General features: G+C 42.4%; 1 protein-coding gene across 3 annotated transcripts in view; it reads right to left on the minus strand.

The window, feature by feature from the left end:
• Nucleotides 1-22,326, minus strand: part of stk11 (serine/threonine kinase 11) — a 111,092-nt gene that overhangs the window by 11,960 nt on the left and 76,806 nt on the right. The window contains exon 10 of one of the 3 annotated variants that reach the window (XM_052037659.1): nucleotides 7,967-8,079. The exons of the other annotated variants lie outside the window; for them this stretch is intronic. The gene's annotated coding sequence lies outside the window, so the exon portion shown is untranslated. Of the gene's footprint in view, nucleotides 1-7,966; nucleotides 8,080-22,326 lie in introns of those variants that run through there. 3 annotated transcript variants of the gene reach the window in all.

Consider the following 22,326-nt stretch of genomic DNA (forward strand, 5'->3'; position numbering starts at 1 on the left):
GAAGCATCCTGGTAAACCTCTTCTGCATCCTCTCCAAAGCCTCCACATCCTTCCTAGAATAGAGCTACCAGGATAGAATGCAATACTCCAGATGCGGCCTAACAGTCTTACAAAGCTGCAATGTTACTTCCTGACACTTGAACTCAATGCCTCCACTAATAAAGGCAAGCATACCATATGTCTTCTGTTCCACACTACCAACCTGTGCAGCCAACCTAGAGAGAATTCTGTGCCTGTCAAAATCCTACCACCTCTTAAATTTGATACCTTCTGCTTCTTTCAAGAGCATGTTCAGTACAAGTTAGCTACTCTTAAGGGCAAGGCAGACTTAATTGCATCAACAACAAAAAAAATTCAATATAATTCCATCACATGCTGACTTTCAATTAATTGAAGGGATTGTGCATTATAGATATAAATTCCTGGAACACCAAGCCTTCAAGGAAATAATGGGAATTCTGCTCTTTGTAGGAGAAGCTGCTTTGGAATCAGCAAAAGTTGAATAAAAATTATGAGGGAGAAGATATGAGCGTAAACTAGCAAATACTATAAAAACAGAGTGCAAGAACTAGTATACAAGAAGGAAGAGGACAACTAAACATAGAAAACATAGACAAACTACAGCACAATTCAGGCCCTTCGGCCCACAAAGCTGTGTTGAACATGTCCCTACCCTAGAAATTACTAGGCTTACCCATAGCCCTCTATTTTATTCAGCTCCATGTACCTAACAGTCTCTTGAAAGACCCTATCGTATCCACCTCCACCACAGTTTCCGGCAGCCCATTCCACACACTCACCACTCTGAGTAAAAAACTTACCCCTGATGTCTCCTCTATATCTACTCCCCAGCACCTTAAACCTATGTCCTCTTGTGGCCACCAATTCAGCCCTGGGGAAAAGCCTCTGACTATCCACCCGATCAATACCTCTCATCATCTTATACACCTCTATCAGGTCCCCCCTCATCCTCTGTCTCTCCAAGGAGAAAAGGCCGAGTTCCCTCAGCCTGCTTTCATAAGGCATGTTCCGCATTCCAGGCAGCATCCTTGTAAATCTCCTCTGCACCCTCTCTATGGCTTCCACATCCTTCCTGTAGTGAGGCGACCAGAACTGAGCACAATACTCCAAGTGGGGTCTGACCAGGGTCGTATATAGCTGCAACAATACCTCAGAGGATAGGACAGTAGAATTAATAACTGGAAAAAAAAGTTGGCGGAGAATTTAAATAATTATCTTGCATTTGAAAGATAGTAAAAACATCCCAATAATAATAGACAACTAAGGGGCTATAGAGAGAGAGGAATTTAAAACAACCTCTATCACTGGGGAGGAATGACTCGGTAAACTAACGGAGTTAAAAACTGATAAATATTCTGGATCTAATGGCCTGTATCCTAGGGGTTTAGAGAAAGTGGCTGCAAGAATAGTGGATACATTGGTTGTAATCCATCAAAATTCCCTGGATTTGGGGGTTCCCAGAGAATTGGAAAACTGCAAACTTAACTTCCTTATTCAAGAAAGGAGGGAGAGAGAGAGAAAAAAAAATCAGAAAAATATAGATCTGTTAACCTAATACTGAATTCATTACGAAGGAGGTCATTTAAACTTCTCAGAGCACTGGTGAAGCAGCCACTGGAGAACAGTGTACAGTTTGGCCTCGGTATATAAGGAAGGACATACTTGCTTTGGAGCCACAAAGGTTGATCCTTGAGATGAAGCGATTGCTGCATGAAGAGAGGTTGGGCCTATACACAGAGCTCAAAAGAATGAGAGGTGGGCTTATTGAAATGCAAGATTCTGATGGGGATTAACAGGATGGATGTTTAGAGGATACTTCCCTTAGTAGGGGCCATCTAAAACCAGGAAGCATAGTTTCAGAATACGGGCAAGCTCATTTAAGGCAGAGATGTTGGAGTTTTCTGCCCCAGAGAGTTGTGGGGGCAGAGTCATTGAATACATGACCTTACATATTTATGAATTATGCAGCTAAATGATTAATTTCCTTGTGCAATTTTTTTCCGATTGATTCCAGCTGCCCTTAACTGAAGGGAAGGTGTGGAGTACAAGTACTAATTCTTGAAAGCTATGTCTCTCTTCTTGATGCAGCCCACACAATACTCCTGAGCCAGTCATTTGGTATTGTCTCACACACTGAACTAACCAATCTTTTGGCCTGACTGTATACAACAAGCAGAAGCAAATACCCTCGGAAGCCTTTAATAACCTGAAATTTGTGAATGAACAGCACATACAGATAGTACAATGCTTTTTCATAGGGTCATAGAAAGCAATAGAGGGGAAAAAGGCCTTTCGGCCCACCGAGTCCATACTGACCATCTTACACTGATCCTACAATAATCCCATATTTTATTCTCCCAACATTCCCATCAACTCCACCAATATTCTACCACTTGTGTTTTAACTTGGAAGCAAGATTGGAGTGAAACATTTTCCTAAATACTGAAGTACACGCGATTAAAAGGATTGGGAAAAGTTAGGAAGTCAGAGGAACCGGATACAGATACGAGAACATGAAGAATAGGGGTAGGTGTAGAGCACACTCAAGCCTGCCCTGCCATTCAAACCTCTCATCCCTGAATGTACAAAATGACTCAGTTCTTTGGGGTAGAAAATTCCAAACACCCACAGCCTTTTGAGAGCAGAAATTCGTCTTTATTTCAGTCTTAAGGAGTTAAAAAGGATCCAAAATAAAAATAGAAAATGCAGGAAATAATCCACAGATGCTCCCCAACCTGTTGAGGGGGGTTTAAAGTTTCAGGTCAATGACTGCTCATCAGGAAAATTAGAACTAAAAGAAATTTTAAGTTGTGGAGGAAGAGGTGGGAGGGGCAAAGGAAGAGGTGGGGGGGGGGGAAGAGTTGGTGGGGGGGGAGAAGAGTTGGTGGGGGGGAGAAGAGTTGGTGGGGGGGAGAAGAGTTGGTGGGGGGGAGAAGAGTTGGTGGGGGGGAGAAGAGTTGGGGGGGGAGAAGAGTTGGGGGGGGAGAAGAGTTGGGGGGGAGAAGAGTTGGGGGGGGAGAAGAGTTGGGGGGGGAGAAGAGTTGGGGGGGAGAAGAGTTGGGGGGGAGAAGAGTTGGGGGGGAGAAGAGTTGGGGGGGGAGAAGAGTTGGGGGGGAGAAGAGTTGGGGGGAGAGAAGAGTTGGGGGGGAGAGAAGAGTTGGGGGTGGAGAAGAGTTGGGGGGAGAGAAGAGTTGGGGGGGAGAGAAGAGTTGGGGGGGAGAGAAGAGTTGGGGGGGAGAGAAGAGTTGGTGGGGGGAGAGAAGAGTTGGTGGGGGGGAGAAGAGTTGGTGGGGGGAGAAGAGTTGGTGGGGGGAGAAGAGTTGGGGGGGGAGAAGAGTTGGGGGGGAGAAGAGTTGGGGGGGGAGAAGAGTTGGGGGGGAGAAGAGTTGGGGGGGAGAAGAGTTGGGGGGGAGAAGAGTTGGGGGGGGGAAGAAGAGGACAAAAAAAAAAAGGGCTGAAATAGGGTGGCGACCCATTAGGGAGTGAATGGCAAGTGGTAATGGTGCCAGGTGAAAGACAGCCCACGCAAACATGGTTCAATCTGCCAACATTGCTGCTTTTACAGTTGACTTGGTAGATCAATAGCTCATTCATGCCACTTGCAGAGAATTTTTGGAAAAAATATAGAATTGAAGTCAGAACAGAACACAGGAACAGGCCCTTCGGCCCACAATGTTGTGCTGAACTAATTAAATTAGTAATCAAATGCCCAACTAAACTAATCCCTTCTGCCGACACAATGTCCATATCCTTCCATTTCCTGCACGTTCATGTGCCCATCTAAGAACATCTTGAATGCCCCCTATTGTATCTGCCTCCACCACCACCACCCCTGGCAGCACATTCCAGGCACCCACCACCGTGTAAAAAAAATCTTGCCCCACATCTTCTTTGAATTTACCCCCTCTCACCTTAAATGCCTGCCCTCTGGTAGGAGACATTTCAATCCTTGGAAAAAGGTACTGGTTGTCTACTCTATCTATGCCTCTCATATCTTATAAACATCTCAGATCTCCCCCCAGCATCCGCCACTCCAGAAAAAACAGCCCAAGTTTGTCCAACCTCTCCTTATAGCACACGCCCTCTAATCCAGGCAGCATCCTGGTAAACCTCTTCTGCATCCTCTCCAAAGCCTCCACATCCTTCCTATAATGGGGTAACCAGAACTGAATGCAATACTCCAGATGCAGCCTAACTAGGGTTTTATAAAGCTGCAACATAACTTCCTGACTCTTGAACCCAATGCCTTGACTAATAAAGGCAAGCATGCCATATGCCTTCTTTACCACCCTATCAACCTGTGTAGCCGTTTTCAGGGAGCTATGAACTTGGACCCCAAGATTCTTCTGCTCATCAACACCATTAAGGGTCTTGCCATTAACAGTGTACTGTCTCTTTACATTTAATCTCCTAAGGTGCAACACTTCACATTTAGCTGGGTTAAACACCATCTGTCATTTCTCCGCCCATATCTGCAACTGATCTATATCCCGCTGTATTCTTTGCCAGTCTTCTACACTATCCACAACACGACCAATCTTCGTATCGTCTGCAAATTTACTAATCTACCCATCTACATCTTCATCCAGGTCATTTATAAATATCACAAACATCAGAAGTCCCAGTACAGATCCCTGCAGAAGACCACTGGTCACAGACCTCCAGCCAGAATAAGTCCCATCGGCCACTACCCTATGGACAAGTCAGTTCTGAATCCAAATGGCCAAGTCACCACGGATCCCATACATTTTAATCTGCTGGATGAGCCTCCTGTGAGGGACCTTGTCAAATGCCTCACTAAAATCCATGTAGACAACATCCACAGCTCTACCTTCATCAATCACACTTGTCGACTCCTCAAAAATCTCAGTCAAGTTAGTAAGACACAATTGGCCCTGCACAAAGTCATGCTGACTGTCCCAAATTAGGCCATGGTTTTTCAAATGCTCATAAATCCTATCCCTAAGAATCCTCTCCAGTAACTTCCCTACCACTGACGTGAGACTCACTGGTCAATAGTTGGTAGGATTATCTGTGTTTCCCTTCTTGAACAAAGGAAGGACATTAGCTACTCGCCAGTCCTCCAGGACCTCGCCTGTGGCTAGACAGGACACGAAGATATTGGTCAAGGCCCCAGCAATCTCATCTCTTGCCTCTCTCAATAACCTGGACTTTAATGTTCTTTCAGAGACCCAACACTACCACTTCCTTTATTTCGAAATGCCCTAGCAGATTAGCATGCACTGCACTGATCTCCCTATCCTCAACATCCTTCTCCTTGGTAAATACTGATGCAAAGTACTTATTTAGGACCTCACCCACATCCTCGCTTCCAAGCACACGTTCCCTCCTTTATCCTTGAAGTGGTCCTACCTCCTTCTTAGTTATTCTCTTGATGTATAGAATGCCTTGGGATTCTCTTTAATCCTACTTGCCAAGGACTTTTCATGGCCCCTCTTGGCTTTCCTAATTCCTTTCTTGAGTTCTTTTCTGGCTTCTTACTAATCCTCAAGGGCTCTGTTTGATAGTAGCTTCCGAAGCTTTACATATGTTTTCTTTTTCTTCTTGACTAAATTCACCACCTCTCTCGATATCCAAGGTTCTCCTACCTTGCCATCCTTATCCTTCCTTCTTACTGAAACATACCTGTCCTGTACTCTGTGCAGTTGGTCTTTAACTGTCCTCCACATGTCAGATGTGGACTTACCCAAAAACAGCTGTTCCCAATTAACTCTCCCTCGTTCCTGTCTAATGCTCTTGTAATTTGCCCTGCTCCAATTTAATACTCTCCTGCAAGGTCCATACTTATCCTTAACTATCTTAAAACTTGAGTTGTGGTCACTGTTCCCTAACTGTTCTCCCACTGAAAGGTCAGTCACCTGGCCAGGCTCGTTACCCAACACCAGCTCCAGTACGGCCTCCTCTCGGTGGACTATCTACATATTGATTTCAGAAAGCCTCCTGGATGCACCTAACTAATTCTGCCCCATCTAAACCTCTTGCACTAAGGAAGTCCCAGTTTATATGAGAGAAGTTGAAGTCCCCCGCTACACCTTGTTTTTACACCTTTCCCTAATCTGCCTGCATATCTGTTCCTCAATGTCCCGGTGGCTACTGGGGGGAGGGTCTGCAGTATAATCCCATCAGAGTGATTGCACCTTATTTTTGAGTTCTACCCATTTAAACTCAGTGGATGAGCCCTACATTATGTCCCCTCTGAGTGCAGCAGTGATATTGTCCTTGATTAATAGTGCAACTCCCCCTCCTCTTTTACCATCTCCTCTACCTTTTCTAAACCATCAAAACCCTGGAACATTAAGATAAGTATCCGTTCCTGTCCCTCTCTCAACAGTCTCTGTTATGGCCACAATATCATAATTCCATGTACTGATCCATGGATTTACTCAATTAATTTAATTGTTATAGCACAGGAGTCCATACGCCTAGCATGTGTCTGCCAGCTCCTAGTAGGTCAATCCCATTCCTCCACCATCCTATAAACTGGAGTATTGTGCACAGTTCTGGTCACCACACTACAGGTAGGACATGTCAGCAGTAGAGAGAGTGCAGAAGAGATTCACCAAGATGCTGCCTGGAATGGAAGGCTGTAGTTATAAAGAGAGGTTGGAAAGGCTGGGTTTATTCTCACTGGAACATGGAAGGCTGAGGGGGGGATCTTATAGAGGTTTATAAGATTATGAGGGGCATAGAGAGGGTAGTCAGTCAGAATCTTTTTCCCAGGGCTAGGGAGTCTAGAACTAAAGGGCACAGTTTGAAAGAGGGAGGGGAGAAATTTAAAAGGAGATCTGAGGGCAAGTTTTTCCACACGGTGTGGGGATTATCTGGAACAAGTTGCCAGAAGAGCTGGTGGATGCAGATAGAATTACAACATTTAAAATGCATTTGGACAAGTTCTCAGATAGAACATAGAACAGTACAGCACAGGAACAGGCCCTTCAGCCCACAATATGTGGCCAAACACGACGTTAAGTTAAACAAATCCCTTCTGCCTGCACTTGATCCATACCTCTCCATCCCTGCATATTCATGTGCCTATCTCAAAGCCTCTTAAACACCACTATTGTATCAAATGATACAAGGCACAGAGGGATATGGGTCGAATGCAGGTAAAAGCAAGCACAGTAGCGTAGTGGTTAGCGTAACGCTATTACAGCGCCAGCTACCCGGGTTCAATTCTGGCCGCTGTCTGTAAGGAGTTTGCATGTTCTCCCCGCATCTGTGTGGGTTTCCTCTGGGTGTTCGTGTTTCCTCCCACATTCCAAATACATACAGGTTAGGAGGTTGTGGGCATGCTATGTTGGCGCCAGAAGCGTGACAACACTTGCGGGCTGCCCCCAGAACAGTCTACGCAAAGATGTATTTCACTGTGTGTTTCGATATACATGTGACTAATAAAGATATCTCACCTCATGGTTGGAATTGATGAAGTGAGCCAGAAGAGCCCGATTCTGTGCTGTATAATCTTATAAAAATAATATATATATGCCAAATAATAAAGATATGCACAGACTTAAATTTGATAATGTTTCCACGGGTGTACCACCAACATTAGTAGAACTTTGAAACATATTCTATATTTAATAGTTTTTTTAATCACAACACAAGCCAAGTTAACCTGCCAGTTCACCCTTGCACCAGCAAACAGAACATCTTTTTAACACCATGTTGCTTTGTGTTTAAGTTTGCATTATTAGCACAAAAACGCTAAACAGAATTAGTATGAATGGAAATTGGTTGAGGTTTTGTTTTCAGAAGAATGCCCTTTAAGATGAATTCCAATGTAGAGTCAATATTGCAAATGTCAAAGAAACAAATGATGAGATTCTCTGTAAACGGAGAAGCAATGGCGATGCTGTGTACGAAATCCCTCCATCTGTTTCTCAGTCCCCCTGGACTGCCCAGCCACTGCAGCTCCTACAGCCAGGCAATGCAGTCGCAGATTTCCAGTAATATCAGTCACAAGTAGTGCATGCAAGCATAGATAAGAGATAAATCTCCTTCCAGTTTTCACTTCTTCATGTCGAGAGCCATCTGGACCTTTACAACACAGCAGGGCTGAGATCAAAAACATGAACGGAATAAGAGACTGAGCTCGTACCCAATTGTTCTCACCCCCTACCACCACCCCACCCCTGGACTATCAATTCTTAATAATGTTAAATAGGGAATGGATCTCGTCATTCGGATTCCCTGGTGTTCTCTATCACGTTCCCAGTCTGACACTTGACAGAAAGCATATTAGTGAAAACATTGATTGGCACAATGCCCATGTTAGAACAGTACAGCACAGTACGGGCCCTTCAGCCCATGATGTTGGGCCAACCTATTTAAACCTTATCCCCCATGCAATCCATCCCCCTCTCTACTTCTTCCATAACCGTCTATTTTTCTTTCATCCATGTGCTTGTCTAATAGTCTCTTAAATGACCCTATTGTATCTGCCCCTACAACCACCCCCGGAAGAGCATTCCAGGCACCCACCACTGTGCAAAAACCCTACCTCTGACATCTCCCCTGAACTTTCCTCCACACACCTTAAACGGATGACCTCTAGTATTGGCCATTGCCACCCTGGGGAAAAGATGCTGGCTGTCCACTCTGTCTATGCCTCTCATAATCTTATATACTTCTATCAAGTCTCCTCTCATCCTCCGTCATTCCAAAGACAAAAGCCCCAACTCGCTCAACCTCTCCTCATAAGACATGCTCTTCAACCAAAGTAGCATCCTTGTAAATCTCCTCTGCACCCTCTCCATGTCCTTCCTATAATGTGGTGACCAGAAATGAACACAATATTCCAGGTATAGTCTAACCAGAGTCTTATAGAGATGTAACATTACCTCTTGGCTCTTGAACTTAATCCCCCGGCTAATGAAGGCCAGCACACCATACACCTTCTTAACCTCCCTATCCTCTTGTGTGGCAACTTTGAGGGATCTATGTACTTGGACCCCAAGATCTCTATTCCTCCACACTCCTAAGAATCCTGCCATTAACCATGCAGTCTGCCTCTAAGTTCATTCTTCCAGTGTATCACTTCACACCTCTCCGGATTGAACTCCATTTGCCACTTCTCTGCCCAACTCCGCATCTTGTCTGAATCCCGTTGCAACCTACAATAACATTCTTCATTTGTCATTTCCTCAAAAAACTCTATTAAGCTCTTGAGGCATGACCTGCCCCTCAGAAAGCCATACTGACTATCCCTAATAAGACTATACTTCTCCAAATGCTCATAAATCCTGTCCCTAAGAATCTCCTCCAATAGTTTGCCCACCACTGATGACTCATTGATCTATAATTCCCAGGATTATCCCTTTTACCTTTAATGAACAATGGAATATCATTTGCCATCCTCCAATCTTCCGGTACCACCCGTGGCCAGGGAGGACTCAAAGATCATCGTTAACACTCCAGCAATCTCCTCCCTCTCTTCCCATAGTAACCTGTGGTATATCCTGTCTGACCCCAGGGACTTATCTATCCTAATACTTTTTAGTAGCTCCAACACTGCTTCTTTCTTAACCTTGACATGTTCCATCACAATTGCCTGATCTATGCTAACCTCACATTCATCTAAGTCCCTCTCCCTGGTGAACACTGAAGCAAAATATTCATTTAGGATCTCCCCAACCTCCAGACACATTCCCCCCCCCCCCCCCCATATCCCTAAGCAGTTCTACCCTCACCCGAGTCATCCTCTTGTTCCTCACATACATGTAGAATGCCTTAGGGTTTTCCTTAACTCTACTTGCCAAGGCCTTCTCATGTCCCCTTCCAGCTCTCCTAAGTCCCTTCTTAAGCTCCTTACTGGTTACCTTATAACTCTCAAGAGCCCCATCTGATTTTTGCTTCCTAAACCTTAAATATGTTTCCTTCTTCCTCTTGACTAAGCCTTCCACCTCCCTTGTTAACCATGGTTCCTTCACCCTACCATCCATTCCTTGTCTCAGCAGAACAAACCTATCTAGAACCCCATGTAAGTGGTCCCTAAACAACCTCCACATTTCTGAGGTGTGTTTACCAGAGAACATCTGTTCCCAGTTTATCCTCTCCAGTTCTTGCATAATACCATTGTAATTTGCTCTCCCCCAATTAAATACTTTCCCATAATATCTGCTCCTTTCTTTGTCCATGGCTATACTAAAGGTCAGGGAGTTGTGGTCACTACCCCCTGAAATGCTCGCCCACTAAGAGGTCTTTCACCTGACCAGGTTCATTGCCTAATACCAGATCCAGCATGGCCTCTCCTCTAGTCGGCCTCTCTACATACTGGGTCAAGAATTGTTCCTGTACACACCTAACAAATTCTGCCCTATCTAAACCTTTTGCATTAAGGAGGTGCCAATCAATATTACAGAAGTTGAAGTCACCCATGACAACCACCCTGTTATTTTTGCACCTTTCCAAAATCTGCCTACTTATCTGCTCCTCAGTGTCCTGATAGCTATTTGGTGGCCTATAGAATACTCCCAGGAGTGATTGCTCCCTTCCTATTTCTGACTTCCACCCACACTGACTCAATAGATGATCCTTCTATGATGTCCTCCCTTCCTACAGCTGTGATATTATCCCTGATTAGCAATGCCACACCCCCCAATCCCTTTTACCCCCTTCCCTATCCCTTTTGAAATATCTAAACCCTGAACCTCAGGCAGGCAATCCTGCCCTTGCAACAGCCAAGTCTCTAATGGCCACAACATCAAAATTCCATGTACTGATCCATGCTCTAAGTTCATCACCCCTATTCTGAGCACTTCTTTCATTAACATAAACACATTTCAACCCACCTAACTGACTGTATTTATGCCCCATCCCCTGCCTATCCTTTCTCATCTTCTCCGTATACATTCTACACCAACTCTTCCATCGTCTAATCTAACACTCCAGTTTCCATCCCCCTGCCAACCTAGTTAAAACCCTCCCAACAGCGCTAGCAAACCTGCCTGCAAGGACATTGTTCCCTCTCCAGTTCACATTGAAAGCAATCTTCTAAGGAAAGGCAATAATAAAACCTCATCAGTAGTCCATTAAATAGTATTCATATCATCTCTTCTCTCAAAACATTCAAAAGTCTGAGCTCCTCATCTGAAGAAAATTGGTTTTATTTCAAACCAGAGCATCACAAAATCTAACAACCAGATAAAGATAAATATACTGTATATGTCTGTCTGAAAGTGGCTGGACTTTGAGGGTTGAATCCCCAGTCTTTCAATGAGCTTAAAAGTGTTATGGGCAGGACCTTTGGGTGCTAGCAATTCCTTGTTAAAGTTAAACAGTGTGATAGAACCCCACCACATATCTCCAGCATGGATACAAGTTTTTTTTGACTGAATTACTGATAATGCAAATTGTTGGGATATTTTGGACGTAGGTTTTCAAACATGGCTATACAGTTAGATAGATTTCAAAATAGAAAATGCTGGAAACACTCAGCAGGTCAGGCAGCATCTGTGGAAAGAGAAACAGTTAACGTTTCAGGCCCCGGACCATTTGTCAGAACCAGATGTATTTAATCTTGAATAAAAACTCTGCTGGGTGGATAGTATTGAATGTTATCAGACATGCTACAACTAGAGATTTCTGCATAAATTGTTCTCAAAGCTAACAAACTAAAAAGCTAATTTTTCCAGGGAATTTATACTTTGGGTATATATGTCTATGACAAATTTAAACCTTGACTCAAACTTGAACTCAAACCTATACAAGATTAAATCATTTACCAATCACAAATGAATACTTAAAGTCCATGTTTCATAACAGCTTTTTTTTAATTTTTAAAACAACCCCAGCGATGTTTTTTTAAGAAAGAACTGGGAACCTTAAGCAAGCTGAAACAGCAGGTTATACCTCTATGGACTAACATGAAACATTCAGTGAGAATGTAGTGGAATAGTATGAGTGCATCCACTTGCTATCACTTAATACTGCAGAGCAGGAACTATCCTGCAGTAACAGCAAAACACTGAAGTCACTGGATGGTACATTAGCATGGGTAGATCTGCTGTCTCACAGCTCCAGTGACCTGGGTTCAATCTGACATCCGGTGCTGTCTGTGTGGAGTTTGCACATTCTCCCCATGACATTGCAAGTTTTCTCCAGGTGCTGCATTTCTTCCCACTTCCCCAAAAAGACGTGCTAGTTGGCAGATTAATTGGCTACTGTAAACAGTACGTGGTGTGTAGGTGAGTGGTAGAACTTGCAGGAAGTTGATGGGGATGTGGGAAGAATGGAATTAGAGTAAATGGGTGCCTGATTGGCAGTGTGGACTCAGTGGACTACAGGGCCTGTTTCCGTGCTGTACAAATGCACGATAATGTGGAAACAACGTGTGCAATCGTCTAAACTCAGAAGTCCAGGCTTGAAGTACAAATCAGGCTTTGTAGATTGACTTGAAAGTAAAATTCAGCAGTGGCAAGCAAACCATTCTGCCCTCCTGACAGAAAGTTATAAGGCAATAACATTTTAAGAGGTCTGGCAGGAGTTTGCACATCTCCCCGTCTTTGTGTGGGTTTTCCTCCAGGTGCTCCGGTTTCCTCCCACATCCCAAAAATGTGTGTGTGTTAGTAGGTTAATTGGCTAGTGTACATTTTCCTAGTGTAGGTGAGTGGTGGAATCCGGGAAGAGTTGAGGGGAATGTAGGGAGATGAGTGTGGGATTAGTGTACATGGGTACTTGATGGCTGGCAGGGACTTGGTGAGCCCAAGGGTCCACTTCCCTGCTGTATGACTCTGTGACTAAATTAGCTAAATCTTTTTCTTTATACACATTGCAACAGAACTAAAGTGGTTTTTGGTTTTGCTTTAGTGAATGGGATCTCATCATTTGAAGCCTATTCCAAAGCATTTACTTCATTCCATCGAGCAAAGCAAATGCAATTTTGGAGGATGTAGTTATCCCCAAAGAAATTCACTTTGCCTTTCCACGTCCTAAGCTATTAAATGACTAATTCTTAATAAATTAAACATTTTATCCATCCCTGGTGTATCCAGTTTCTTCCTTTGCAATATGGCAGTGAAAAGCTCTTTCACAGATCCCTTTTCTCTAAAAAGGGAGAGGGAAAAGAAGCAAAGAGATTAACTCTCGGAATGTGACCTTAAAAAAATCGTTGAAACACTCTCTGGATGAGTCACTCACACAGCACAGCATGAATTAACAAGTGCCGGAGGAAATCTCAAAGCAGGATGACATTGTTCAACTCTCTGTGGACTCCTGCACATATTTTCTACTCATCTTAAGCTTAATGAAGTTATACATTTTACATTAACCCTGTAGGAGAGATATAGCAATTCAGCAACAGGAACTGCCCGAGAATCCAGCAAATTATATTACAAATAAAAAGACTAAATGTTGGGAACACTCAGCAACAGGCAGTATCTGCAGAGAGTTAAAGTTTCAGGTTGGTGACCTTTCACCAGAAGTAGGAAAAATTTTAATTGCAGAGAAGTGAGAGGAGTGGAGAGGACAGACGGAGTGTCTGATGACGTGGAGACCAAGAGGGACTGAACGACACCAAATAGTTCCAGTTGAGAGAGGACAGTGAAGGCTTGTTAATCACAACTGGTTGTCTGGAGGAGATACGAGTACAAGGAGATGAATAAAAATAAGAGGAGAAAAATGTTGGAAATGCAAAATATAAAATCTGAAATAAAACAGGATTATGGAAATACTCAGCAGATCGGGTAGCGCCACGGAGAAAGGAAAACAGAGTTAATGTTACAATTTGATGACCTGTCATCAGAACTGGTCAGTTATGATACTAACTGGAAGAGCTGTTTATCCGAAATTGCTGAATTCAGTATCGAGTCTCGAGGGCTGTAACAGGCTGAGTCAGAATGTTCCTCAAGCTTACGTTGAGCTTTGTTGGAACAATGCAAGAAGCCAAAGGCAAAATGGGAATGGGGTGTTCAATTAAAGCAAAAGATAATAAGCTCGGGTTCACTCTTGCAAACTGAATGTAGATACTCTGCAGTCACCTGTTGTAGAGGAGACCATGTCGTGAACATAAGATGCACTGCAGTAAACTGGGAGAATCACTGCTTCACCTGGAAGTGGTATTTGGAGCTCTGGATGGTGGGAAGGGAGAGATAAATAGATAGATTTGCATTGTCCGAGGTTGCATGTGAAAGTGCCATGAGAAGAGGGGAAGGGGGGGAAGGGGGGAAGGGGGGGAAGGGGGGAAGGGGGTGATGGAAATGGAAAAAGATGTGCCTAATAGAGGCATCATATTGAAGGTAGCAGAACCTATGGTGGATGGTCTGTTGAAGGTGGAGGGACATAGAGTGGAAGGAGAGAACAAGAGGTGCCTGATTCTTCCTCTGAGTGGGTGGACCATGCAAATGAAACAGGTATTTGTGAGCCCCTTCAAGTGTGGTGGAGGGGAAACCTCAATTAAGGAAAGACAATGCCCACTAGGACATACAGTGTGGAAGGTGTTGTCATCAGAATAGATACAACGGAGTCTGAGAAATTGGAAGAATGGAATGCAGTCCTCACTGGAAGCAGTGTGGGAGATGGTATAGTTTAGGTAGCTGTGACAGCCTGTGGGCTTGCTATGGATATTGGTTGCTAACCTTTGCCCAGTCCTAAGAATTATCCATACACCTGGAAGCCTCCTTCCAGTCTCTTCCCCTCTAGATCTATTCATCACTAACAGCTAGTCTTTAATTTTTCCACTCCACCTACTCACACTGATCCCTCCCCTTCTGAACCTGCAGAGAATCAATCCTCACGCTACCAAAGCTACTGACGTGGGCAGTGTTGTTGCTGTTGTTCGAGCTGACCTCTGCCTCAAAAGCTGAATTCCTCATAACACCCTCCAGACCGCGACTCCAGCTCAGGACATCAGATCTTTCTTTCCCGGGCAGTCACTGACCTCATTTCCTCTGGAGATCTTCCCTCTCTAGCCTCTGACCACAAAGCCTTCAACCAAACCGATGAACTTACTGCTATAGTGCACAAGTGCATTTGCGAATTTTTGATCGTCAGTATATAGACGCAAGCTGAGATAGGAATGTAACTATATGCTCGTATTTCATGCAATATCGCTCACAGTAACACCAGTGTGTGTTGCCGTTGCTTGGCTGCCCTATATCCATCTCTTTAGCATTCTCCTCTTCTTCCCTCTGATGAGTTTGCTCTCTTTTTTGTTGTTCTTTCTCTTTTGCCTCTGCCTGTGTGGGCAGAGTAAGGTTGCAAGCAGTCAGAAATATCCAGCAAAAACATTCAGCAAGTTTCAGGGATACCACAGGCCAGCTTTTGGGATATTGAATGATGGCTCTCTAGAATACTGAGCAAAAGCAAAATAAAAACTAGCCTCTTCCAAGATAAGAGGCATAGATCGAGTGGAAGTCAGAGACTTCTTCCCAGGGCAGAAATGGTTCACACGAGGGGGCATAAGTTTAAGGTGATTGGAAGAAAGTATAGGAGGGATGTCAGAGGTAAGTTTTTTTTAAAAAAAAAGAGTGGTGGGTGCACGGAACTCACTGCCAGAGGTGGTGGAGGTAGTTACATTTGGGACATTTAAGAGACTCTTAGATAGCCACATGAATGATAGAGAAATGGAGGGCTATGTGGGAGGGAAGGGTTAGATAGATCTCAGAGCAGGATAAAATGTCGGCACAACATTATGGGCCGAAGGGTCTGTACTGTGCTGTAATGTTCTATGTTCTTAAAAACTCTCTCAGTTCAGGAATCAGTTCAATTCCAATCCTTGTAACTCCATAAATCATTTGACGGGCTTCCCACAAAATAAACATAGCCTACAAGGTTTACACTGCAGGTCCTTCTCACCTATACTGCCTCTTTTTTTAAAGCCAGCTAACTAGTGCAGCATTTGTAGCACATTGATCCCTCAATGCTGTGTTGGTCATCATGGAGGTGAGCTGAGGTGAGAAATCTGCCCACTAAAACACCGAGTACTAACTGTCTGAGAAGGAGCAAGTGAATGCCACCAGCAAGTGAATTCAGTCATTTAAAGCTGCAAAAGTTAGGCTCCCATTCACAGTTCCCCCTCATCTTACCAGTGCATCTAGTACTGTACAACTGCATTTCTTGTGCAAGTTCACGATTCCTTTATCCCTCAATATCCTCAGTGCCCAAAAATCCATCAACCTCAGCTTTGAATAAATTCAGTGAGCATCCTGACATTCTGAAGTGGAGAACGCACTCCACACCTGTCAAAGCTCTCTCAATTACTCTCCTTCCTTTGCCAGGCTCTCTCATCACACAGACAAGCAGTCACATACATCTTTACAAGGGTTCAAAAGACACACCTGCTATTCTGATGAGACTAAAACGGCTGCATGGAGAAAAAGAAAACATGTCATCCAAGGAAGACAATGGTTTCTGTTTATAGGTATCATGAAGATGCTGTTATAGAGGGAAGACAAGGAGGATAACAGATAGCATTTTAATAATAAGAGTCAGTGCATGCAAACACCCACTTCCTCTCTCCCACCTCTTGACAGACTTGTAAAAAGAATATTGTTCAAAGCAAGCTGCAAACTTAATTAGTGCCTGCAAAATATCAGAATACAAAACGAAGAAATCTACTTTCTTGCTACCATTTGTACACACCAACCGCTATATTTTCTTGGTTTATTTAGTTAAAATTATAACAAACCCCAAGGCAGATGCGAATTCCTTATTGTGGAAAGTTTCATCAGCTTTTTTCCACCCCATAGAATCACTGTTGCCTATTCTTCAACTTAGGATGCAGTTATTTTATGTAAGTTACAACAAAAATTACATTCTGTAATTAAACTCTAAATCACTGTTTGCTGATAAAATATTCATTTTCCCTTGCTTTATTGATCTCCCATTCATATCAGGTCAGTTCCTTGGTGGAGGTCAACTTGGTGAATGCAATTGTCCAAGTATTGCTCTCTTCCCCTCCTCCCGAACTCTGGAATCTCACACAAATGATTCAGATAGCACAGACTCATTCATGCATGGCATCACAAGAAGTCTCAATCTGACCAGGACCCAAGTCCTTGGTTAATATTTATCCTCTAGTCACTGTAAATCAGCCATCTACAATACTACCCTGTCTAGATTCAGATAATTTGACAAAAATGCACCCGTTTCCACAACTTAAAACAGAAGTGAAAAAGTGGCACCGAATCTTCCCAGAATGTATGTTTTGAACTGCAGGTACACTGAGAAACACATCACAGCTTGATATGGAAACAGTTCTGCCTAAGACCACAAGAAATTGCAGAGAGTTGTGAACACAACCCAATCCATCACAAAAACCAGCCTTCCCTGCAGCGACTCTCTCTACATTTCCCGCTGCCTTAGGAAAGCAGTCAACAAAATCAAGGACCCCCTCCCACCCTGGTCATTGTCTCTTCTCCTCCCCTGCCACTGGGCAGAAGATATAAAAGCTTGAGAATTTCTATCCTACTGTTATAAGACTCTTGAACAGACCTCTTATATGATAAAGATGAACTCGATCTCTCAATCTCGTGATGGCCCTGGCACTTTATCTAGCTGCACTGCATTTTCTTTATAACTAACACTGTATTCTGCCTTGTTTTTTTTTAAATACTATCTCGATGTACTTGCGTATGGTACAATCTGTCCAGATGGCATGCAAACAAAGGCTTTTCATTACATCTCAGTACATGTGACAATAATAAACCAATTGCCAATTATTAACTATTAACCAAAAGATTTGCAGTGATACTGCTTTTCTTGACATTAAATACCTCAAAACACTGTGCAGCCAATGAAGTACTTTTTGAAATGTAATTATAGTCCTCTTTTGACTTGAGTGCATTTACTGAGACTTCATAAGTTCATATTTATGCCTTTTTTGGCCAAATCATAAAAATAATTAAAGGATAAATTATTTATCAGTTATAGTAGTTAAATAACAAAGCAATTCACCAAATTGCATACAATAGCATTTATTCATTTCATCCTCAATCCTTGGTTTTGGAGTTAACTGTTGTTGAATTAATCATCTGTTGCAACTTCTGTATATTATACAGATTATCTTTATACAAATTGCCATAGTCACAGACTTCCCAACCCGCAAACGCAAGATTAGGCAAGGATTAAGCCACGTTAAGGAAAATTATATTGACTGAAAGTAAACCAACATTCTTCCCAAGTCATTATACCTTGACACATAAATAACTATAATCAAAGGAGACAACATGTACGGTTTAGTAACAAAAGCATGCAAGGAAAACCCTGGAAACAGTTTTGAGAATTAATTGATCATGACATAGTTTCAACATATGCAGTGGCTCAATGAATGCGAGAAAAATTAAATAGCCAACCAGCTATGATCAAGTCAGAACTGACCAGTCAGGCTTTAGCACAAGTTAAAAACTCTTTATAGATCTTTCCTCTAAATAAAAAGGACTTGCTGCAGATAGAGACTATCGTTGCACAGACACATTTTTGCCAAGGCCCTGTCTGCCTGTGCTGGTAGACTATAAACATCCAATTATACTCATCATGGAGCAGAATGTTTTTTTTTGCCATTCATTTAATTTTGAGGTGCATGAAGCAGCCACAATGCTTTGCTCCACGTCACTCATTATTGTGGAACAGTTGAGATGAATGCAAAATATCCAAGTCATCATTTCAGGAATTTTCCAAGAGGTTGATCTTCTAACACAACGTAGTGCATAAAATGCTTGAAATGTCAAAAGACAACAAAAACGCACTGCTTGCCCAATATGCAAAGTACAATGATCAGGACTGAAACCAACAAGCGTCTAGGACAAGAGGGCATAAAATGAGAGTCTGTAACAAAGGTACAGCCATTTAGGGGCTAAGGTGGGAATAAATTTCTTTAAGCAGAAGGCTGTAAACCTTTAGCCACTGCTCAGACATTGAGTGTATTCAGAAGCTGAATCTGATAAGAGTTATGGACACCAAGGGAATCAAGAGGGAAAATAGACGAGGCACACAATCAAAGTCTTATTAAATTATGGAGTAGGCTCAAAGGATTACAGGGTGTATTCCTGCTCACATTTCTTATGTTTTACTACAGGTGCAAGTCTTAAAACATCCAATTCAGCACTTTATATAAATAAGAGGAATACCACTTATCCAAGTAGGACAATGGCTGCAAACTCTCAAAGGCAACTGTTTAAGTTGTTGCCACCTACCAGAGCTTATTTTTATTCATAGCTTTAATGAGAAAGCTAGACAAAAGAATAAACTCTATTCACTGACTGGACTTAAAATCCGTTCGGGAGTGGGAAGATAAGGAAGATAAAGCTGTGAAATAAGAAGATGGCTTTAAAGAAATTGCTGAGAATAAAGTAAATAGTGGTGCTAAAAGATATACAACTCATTGGTTAGGTTACAGTCACATTATTGTTGTCAGTTTTCAGCACTCCTTTGCTAAGAATATTGAGGCAAAGCACAGAAAAAATCACTAAGCTCATACCAAGAACTAGATTAGTTTATTCTCCATATATACCAGGGTGCAATGAAATTCCTTGCTCACCTGAAGCTCACAGAGTAAACAAACAGTATAGGTGGTAATAATAAATACACCAATGAGTGCAAAACAACGGAATGGTGCAAAGTATAGTAGTGCAAACTGAAGTAGTGCAGAAATCAAAGGGTTTAAATTATAACAGCAGATTTGAGTAACTGGGTTATGTTAATTTAATCAGAGATGATTAAAATGCTTGAATTTCATGGTTTTGCTTTTTTTAAAAAAAGTTACTGTGAAACTTCATAAATTTAAGATTACCAAAAGAATAAAGGGGAGAAAAGTTGGACTAATTTTGTTTCTGTGTTGAGGTTAAATCCTAAAGCGTGGAAAGAAGAATTCACAATCCTGTTGGCAAAGGGAATGGATAAATATGCAAAGAGAAACAAGTACAGTGGATAGAATAGATAGAAAGCTCTTTTGCAAACCTAGCACAAATCTGATGGGCCAAGCAGTCTGCTTCTATGCTGCAAAATTCTGATGAGTAGCAAGAAATGTGCAATACAACTGTTTCCTTTAAAATCAATGATAGAATGGCACACCATTTCTTTGCATAAATTGTATCCAACAGTTCTTTCAGCTACAACCTTTATTTGCCAGGTCGAGTTTTATTTCTTTACAGCAAGCAAATAATTTCCTACTATAAAGCCTTGTTGTGAAGAAATCAATTTCTCATTACAAGATAGTCCAATTGACATAACCATTGCAATTTCCATTAGCTTCATAGTGACTTTTTTTTCTCACCAAGTTTCCATTCAAATTCACTCACATATCACGAAATGCAAAATTTACTAATAGGACGATGTTACAGAATGCAAAAAATGCATTACAATATTCCTTTATGTATTTGAGGAATAATTTGGTGCTCCTTTATTAATACTGCTCAAAATTGGTTTTATCACCAAAACATTTTAATCAGTGAGTCAGCAGCTTAAATAACTGAAAATGACAAAGGAAATGGAATTGGTTTATTATTGTCACTTGTACCGAGGTACAGTGAAAAACTTGTCTTGCATGCTGTACATACAGATCAATTCATTACACAGTGCATTGAGGTAGTACAAGGTAAAACAAGGACAGAATGCAGAGTAAAGTGTCACAGCTACTGAGAAAGTGCAGTGCAGGCAGACAATAAGGTGCGAGATCATAACGAGGTAGAGGGGCGGCATGATAGCGTAGCGGTTGGCGCGACACTATTACAGCGCCAGCGATCGGGGTTCGATTCCCGTTGCTGCCTGTAAGGAGTTTGTACGTTCTCCCATGTCTGCGTGGGTTTCCTCCGGGTGCTCCGGTTTCTTCCCACATTCTAAAGACGTACGGGTAGGTTAATTTGGGGTTCAAAAATGGGTGGCGCGGACTTGCTGGGCCAGAAGGGCCTGTTACCATGCTGTAAATAAAATTTTTTTAAAAATTTAAAATTTAATTTTTAAAATTGTGAGGTCAAGAGTCCATCTTATTGAATTAAGGAACCGTTCAATAGTCTTATAACAGCAGGATAGAAGCTGTCCTCAAGCCTGGTGGTACGTGATTTCAGGCTTTTGTATCTTCTGCCCAATGGGAGGGGGGAGTAGACAGAATGTCCAGGGTGGGTGGGGTCTTTGATTATGTTGGCTGATGATACTAAGCTCTCCATTTCCTTGCTGTGCTCCCACTCATTGTTACTTGAGATACAGCCCATTATGGTGGTATCATCTGCAAACTTGCGGATGGAGTTAGAGCAGAATCTGGACACGCAGTCATGCGTGTATAGGGAGTAGAGTAGGGGGCTGTGGATGCAGGCTTATAGGGCACCAATGTTCAGAATAATTGTGCTCAAGGTGTCGCTGCCTGTCCTCCCTGATATAGAACCAGTTCATTACACTACAAATAAACAATTGAGATATTTTAATGAATTGCCTGCTCATGTCCCGACACCTGAAAAATCTTACTTTTAAATGAATATCTCCAGAGTTCCACAAGTGTGTTCAAGTGGTCAAAGTCAGTGCTATACAGCACAGAAACAGGCCCTTCGGCCCAACTCATCTATGCTAACCAAGGTGTCTTTCTGAGCTGCATTTGGCACATATCCCTTTAACCTTTCCTATCCAAGTACCTGTCCAAATTGCTTTTAAACATTGTGGAAAATTGAGTCAGGGTTCAGGGCCTGTAAATTTTATTTTAAAAATTAAAGCCACAGATTACCAAAATTTATCATTTTATTTGGACATTAAGTGTCTTAGTATTGTGTGCTGATTATGCCAACTTTAAGTAAACGGCACTAAAAACCTAAGCCTATTCTTGCACAAGGTCCAGGCCCCGATTTTTTTCTTTTAACTGTACCACCAAATGTGTGGCTAAATCAATGTTTGGTCAAGTGTGACCTTGACCTCAAAACTGTTTAAGCCTTGTATTGGACTCCTGCTGGGAAACAATGTGCAAAGATGATAAACCTGGGAGCCCAGTTACCTCTAATAACTGAGCCACTCACGATATGGTTCTGGTGAAATTTAGCAGTTCTCCTTAACCTGTTTCTTGAAATTGTGCATGCATGTAGCAAGCATGGCCAGCAATTAATGTCCATTATTTTTTGCCTTTGTGGTTGATACTGTGCAACCTTCTTGAACTTGCACAGGCTTTGTGGTTAACAGTCTCCCTCAGTGCTTTCAGTGGGACTTCCAGGATTTTGACTCTGCAGTACTGAAGGATATATTTTTAAGTTACTTAAATGGTAACTTGCTGGTAGCAAGACTCACGTGTACCTGCTACCTGTGGCCTTTTAGATGACTGAAGCTGCCATCCTAGAAGACGTAATACAAGTCTTAGTGAGTTGCTGAAGTGCA

This window comes from Pristis pectinata, chromosome 24 (assembly GCF_009764475.1).
Source record: "Pristis pectinata isolate sPriPec2 chromosome 24, sPriPec2.1.pri, whole genome shotgun sequence".
Lineage (NCBI taxonomy): Eukaryota > Metazoa > Chordata > Chondrichthyes > Rhinopristiformes > Pristidae > Pristis > Pristis pectinata.